We start from the raw sequence: 6,117 nt of genomic DNA, 5'->3' as shown, positions 1-6,117 counted from the left end.
CGTAGGTGGCACGTTCAGTTTTCCATTACTTGCGGTGTCGGTTGGTTGGTTGCTTGTGACAGGGACGCGTCTCTTGGGTGCGTGGGCTTCTCCATTGCAGGGGTGCACTGCTTCTCGCCTCGTTTCTCACGCCGAGCATTTAATGCTCATAATGGGTAATTCAAAATCCCGCGCGCAATGATTGTTTTACCCCTGTCTTTCGTGCTTCTTCATGCGTCAGTTTTCTTTTCAGTTTCTTTCATTCAGTTTTCATCTGCTACCATCACATTTCTCCTGCGTTCTCCTTCTCCCTTCCGAATCTTTGGCTGTAATTCCTTGCCTCGCCCAAGTCTCTCTCAACTTTTTGGCTTCTTCAGATCAGGACGATCATCCTGGTAAGTTCCATCTCCCATTTTTCAATTGGCATAGCTTTATTTTGCCGTTCATGCTGCTTGTTTTTCTGTTTTGCTTCTGTATGCGTGTTGTTCTTCTGGATTGTATTGCCTGTTGAAGGACGTTAGTGTTAGGTAGGTGCATTTAGGGGGTTACCATTCCAAAATGTTGGTTTTTTAGGCTTTGCTTTGACTAAGTTTAGGATTAGCTTTACTGTAGATTTCTGATAGGCAGACTGTAGCTTTCTGGCATTGATGACGATCTCCCGGTCTCTTAGACTAACTGAGTGGTGCCCCCACTGTAGGTATGGCCCAGCGTCCTGTTGCATGGGCTCCCGTGGCAAGAGCGCCTTACGACCAGTACGCCTGGGTAACCTCAGACGTGAAGGATTCTCCTAATTAGATGGATCTAGAGGAGCTCACTGAGTTCCGACAAGCCGAGTATTTGTGTGGTGGGACCGACGAGGAGTCCCACTATGAGGTCTTTGTCCCTACCGCGCATGAGCGGATCTATCAACTAAACCTGCACGCCCCGAATTGCCGATTGGATCTGGTTTTATAAGGCAATGTTCACTCAAGTGGGAGTTCGCATCCCCTTTTCCCCCTTTCAAATGGCGCTGCTCAACCGGTGTGACGTAGCGTTGTCTTAGTTGCATCCAAACAGTTGGGTTTCGATCCGCTGTTTTGAGATGGTTTGTGAATTTCTGGAGCTGCCAGTTTCGGTTGAAGTCTTTTTGTTTCTATTTACTCTGACAAATCCCTCTTGGCGAAGAAGGGCTTTATGTCTTTCCGATCTGCCCAGGATTAGAGGATTTTTGGCTTGTTTAAGGACTCCTATCATGGGTTTAAAGATAAGTTTTTTAAGGTTCGTCCAATGGAGGGCCATCACCCGTTTTGGCTAACGTTGGAGGGCGTGCGCCGCATCCCGACTTATTGGAGTTTCGGGACGGGAGCCAACGCCTTTACCAAAGTGACGTACAAGGGGTTGTCCTCGGAGAATAAAAGGGTAGCCGACATCTTGTTGGCTGTATTTGGAAAGAATAACGTTAATCCCCATCTTCTTATGGGTGATCAGGATGTAGCTAGGAATTATATATGTGAGTAGTAGCTCTCTTTTTTTTTTTTGCGACTAACGAGCTTCTGTGTTCTGTACCAGTGTCGATGGCTGGCGAGCAAGTTGGCCTTGAAACTTTGTTTAACACTTTCCTAGCTGGCGACAGCGACGAGGAGCCGACCCTTGAAAGCCAGGCCGCTGAAAACCAAGAGGATCCTTCTCAGAATACCGTAGAGGCCGGAGCTCAGTCCCAACCTTCCCATGGTGAGACAGTCGGGACTGGTGGTGGCTCGGAATCTCAGCCGGAGGTCGAGGTGGAGAACCTGGACGTGATGATAGTGGACAATCCGAGGAAGAGGAAACCATCTTCTAGCCCGGAGGGAGTTCTTACTGTGATGGAGAAGAACTTCGATGCCGGAAACTTCATCGATTCCCAGCTACTCCCGGACATGGAGGACTTCTTCCTTGGTGGGGATCTTCCTGCTCAGGCGAGATGGATGTATTGCACGTTGCTCCGAGGAGCCGCCATAGCAAGGAAGGCAGAGTTTTCTCTGGCAGGGATGCATTCTTTGGAGCACAAACTTAACTCCTCTGTTCAAGCAAACACCAAATACAAAGCTGAAGTAGAATCACTTCGGGAGCAACTGGCCACCGCTAAGGAGCAACTGGCCACTGCTGAGGAGAAGGTTAAGACTTCTGATGCCGCCGTTGCGTGGCTTACCGAGAGGGAAATGACTCTGGAGCGTCAGCTCAATGCCGCTCAGGGCAAGGTAAAAGAGGTCGAAAAAGAGCGCGATAAAGCCCTGGCCTCAGCGACTGCGGCTAAAGAGGAGGCAACCAAACTAAAAGGAAAGTACAAGGAGACCGTGAAGCAAGGGAAGAATGCCATCTTGATGACTGAGGAGGTCCTCAAGGTTCAAGTGAAATTGTTGGCTGCCGACTTCGACACCTCAGCTGTTGGCGTCTTCAAGACCATCAAGGATGGCAAGATTGTCGACATCCCGAAGAAATGATTTGGTCTTGCCTTTGTACTTTATGCAATATGTAGATTTTTATATACTTTTTTGGCTAGCTTTACTGTCATTTCTTGGTGTATATGTAACAAAGTAGTTGTAGTGGACTCGATTGCCATTTTTTGGCATATATGTATCTAATTGCTCGTCTACCGTCATTGTTTCTTACCGTTTTACTGGTAGCTAATGTTTTTGTTTGGTAGTCGTTGGAGCCGATTTGTGGCTTTTAATATTTTGGGTTCCCGGGGTGATCAGTCCCGGGATGCCGTTTTGTTTTGCTTATTCAAGCGCGCAGAGAGTACGATGAGTCTTAAATAAGATCAACGAGGCATGATAAAGCCGATAATATAAATACGGGGTAAAAAGACAACATAAACAATAATAAAATTCAAATGAGCCCGTATACAGCAATACAAATCTTACTCGCCTAGTTGAACCGGTAGGACGTTTGCCCGCCTAGCATGCCTTGGCTGCTAGGGATAAAACCTCCTTAGGTTAACCGCGTTCCATGTCCTTGGTATTTCTTTGCCATCAAGCCGTTCCAGTTTGTAGGCGTCGTTGCCGAGCACTTCTTTCACTCTGTACGGGCCTTCCCAATTTGCCGCCAACTTTCCTTGCCCGAGTGTCAGTAACACGACATCGTTGCGTCACATGACCAGGTCGTCCCGCTCGAATTATCTTTTAAGTACTTTGGCATTGTAGCGTAGAGCCACTCTCTGCTTTAATGCCGTTTCCGCCAAGTGGGCCATCTCCCTGGCTTCATCTACCAGGTCCTTTTCTATGGCTTCTTTGACTCCTCCCAGGAGCATCCGCAGGCTCAGTTCGCCGATTTCTACAGGTATTACTGCATCTACCCCATACGTGAGCCGGAAGGGGGTCTCTCCGGTGGATGATTGCTGGGTCGTGCGGTAGGACCAGAGGACCGATGCTAGCTCGTCCGCCCATGTCCCATTTTTCTGGTCGAGTCGCTTTTTGAGGCCCTGCATGATGACCTTGTTCGCCGCTTATACTTGTCCGTTAGTCTGGGGATGTTCAACTGAGGAGAACTTTTGCTGTATGCCCAGGCCGGCAAGGAATTCTCCGAATCTCTTATCAGTGAAACGGTCCCATTATCCGAGATGACAACTTCCGATATTCCAAACCTGGCTATTACCTATCTCCACATAAACTTTCGGCAGTTTGCCGAGGATATGCTAGCCAGCGGTTCGGCCTCTATCCACTTTGTATAATAATCAATGGCTACTATCAGGTATCTGACCTGCCCAGGTCCAACCGGGAAAGGGCCTAGTAAGTCGATTCCCCACTGCGAGAAAGGTCGGGAAACCATTAGTAGACTCAATTCAGTTGCTGGTGCCTTGTGGAAGTTGGCATTCTCTTGACATCTTTTGCACCTTCGAACGAATTCCTTAGAATCTGCCATCATAGAGGGCCAGTAGTAACCGGCTCTGACGAGCTTCCGGGCTAGGGCCTTGCCCCCGATGTGATGGCCGCAGCATCTTTCGTGGACTTCTCTAAGCACGTAATCCGTTTGCTCGGGACTCAGGCACTTCAACAAGGGTTGGCTAAGCCCCTTCTTAAACAACTGGCCTTGTATGATTGCATACTTCGCCGCTTCTTGCCTTATCGCCCTTGCCGCTTTCTCGTCACTGGGAAGTTTAGCCCTTTCAAAGAAATCAACGAGTGGACTCATCCAAGAGGGTTCTTCCTGAGTCAGATGCAAAGCCACTGCCGGTTCCTTTATTAAACCTTGGATGAGAGATCGGTTACCCATCCCTGGTTTTGTGCTCGCCAGTTTTGACAGGAGGTCCGCCCGTGTGTTTCTCTCTCTCGGGACGTGTTGGACCGTGACTTCTTCGAAATGCTTATTCAACTCTTTGACTTTCTCCAGATACCTCTGCAATAACGAATCTCTGGCTTGGTAGGTCCCATTGAACGGTGACGTCACGCCTTGAGAGTCACTACATACTTCCACCCTCGTAGCTCCGACCTCTTTTGCCAGGGTTAGGCCGCCCAGCAGGGCCTCGTACTCCGCTTGATTGTTTGACACCGAAAATTCAAACTTGACTGACTGTTCATACACAACACCAGTTGGATTTTCTAAAATGATTCCTGCTCCTCCGGACGTTTAGTTGGATGCTCTGTCCAGGTGGAGCCTCCACCGTGTGTTCGGAGTCCCGGTAGGATCGCCTGTGACCTCTACCAGGAAGTCAACCATGGATTGGACTTTGATCGCGTGCCTGGGTTCATACTGTAGGTCGTATTGGGAGAGTTCGATAGCCCAAATCATCATTCTACCCACCAGATCGGATTTTTGGAGCACCTGTCGGATCGCTTGATCTATCCTGACGATTATTTGGTGTCCCTGAAAGTACTACCGCAACCTTCGCGATGAGGTCAGGAGCGCATACGCCACCTTCTCCAGCTTGCTGTACCTTAGCTCTGCTCCTTGTAGCGCTTTACTTACGAAATATATCGGTTGCTGGGCTTTCCCCTCTTCTCGCACCAAGACCGCTGTCAATGCTTCGTCGATTACCGCCAAGTACAAGTACAGCGCTTCTCCATTCTTAGGCCTTGCGAGGACAGGTGGTGCCGAGATTATCTCCTTGAAGTGTTTAAAAGCTTCCTCACATGCCCGGGTCCACTCAAATGCAATCCCCTTCTTCATCAAGCTAAAGAAAGGCAGAGCTTTAGCCGCCGACGCACCGAGGAAATGGGATAGCGCGGTAAGTCTGCCCGCCAACCTTTGGACATCCTTCACGCTTCCCGGGCTCCTCATCTGTAGAATTGCTTCACACTTTTCCGGGTTGGCCTCTACTCCTCTTTGGGTTATCATGAACCCCAGGAATTTTCCGGCTTCGATGGCGAAGGCACACTTCAGAGGATTGAGCCTCATTCCATGTCGATGAAGAGAGGTGAAGACGGTTTCTAGGTCACTCAAAAGGTCCTCGGTTCTGGAAGTCTTGACCAGAATATCGTCTATGTATACCTCTACTGTCTTGCCAATGAGGTCTCTGAAGACCTTGTTCATCAGCCTTTGGTATGTGGCCCCTGCATTCTTCAGCCCGAACGGCATCACCTTGTAGCAGTATGTTCCTCCTGGCGTTATGAACGTCGTTTTCTCTTCATCTGGCCGGTGCATCGGTATCTGATTGTACCCAGAATAGGCATCCATGAAGCTCAGATACCGGTAACACGCCGCAGCGTCAACAAGAGCATCGATCTTGTGTAGGGGGAAGGAGTCCTTGGGACATGCTTTGTTAAGGTCAGAGTAATCCACACACATTCTCTATTTCCCGCTGGGCTTTTTAACTAGGACCACGTTCGACAACCAAGTCGAGTAGTCGAGTTCCCTAATGAAGCCCGCTTCTAGTAGGCTGGTCGTCTGTTTGGCCACCTCTTCTGTCCATTCTTGGGACATTTTTCTCCTCCTTTCGGCCACTGGCTTTGCTTCCGGTCTCACGGCTAGTTGGTGCGACATGAATTGAGGGTCTATACCCGACATGTCGGCCGGAGTCCAGGCAAACAAGTCGCCGTTGGCTCTGATCATCTCCATCAGAGGTTCTTTCAAGTCATGGGATAGATTTCTGTTTACAAAGGTAAACTTCTCGTCTGAGTCACCGACCTTGAACTTTTCGAGGTATCCCTCTGGCTCCGGCCTGGGTTTGTCATCGACTCTGGC

The sequence above is a fragment of the Arachis ipaensis genome, chromosome B03 (genome assembly GCF_000816755.2).
Source record: "Arachis ipaensis cultivar K30076 chromosome B03, Araip1.1, whole genome shotgun sequence".
NCBI classification, from domain to species: Eukaryota; Viridiplantae; Streptophyta; class Magnoliopsida; order Fabales; family Fabaceae; genus Arachis; species Arachis ipaensis.
The sequence above is the reverse complement of the archived record's forward strand: the minus strand, read 5'-3'. Positions refer to the sequence as shown.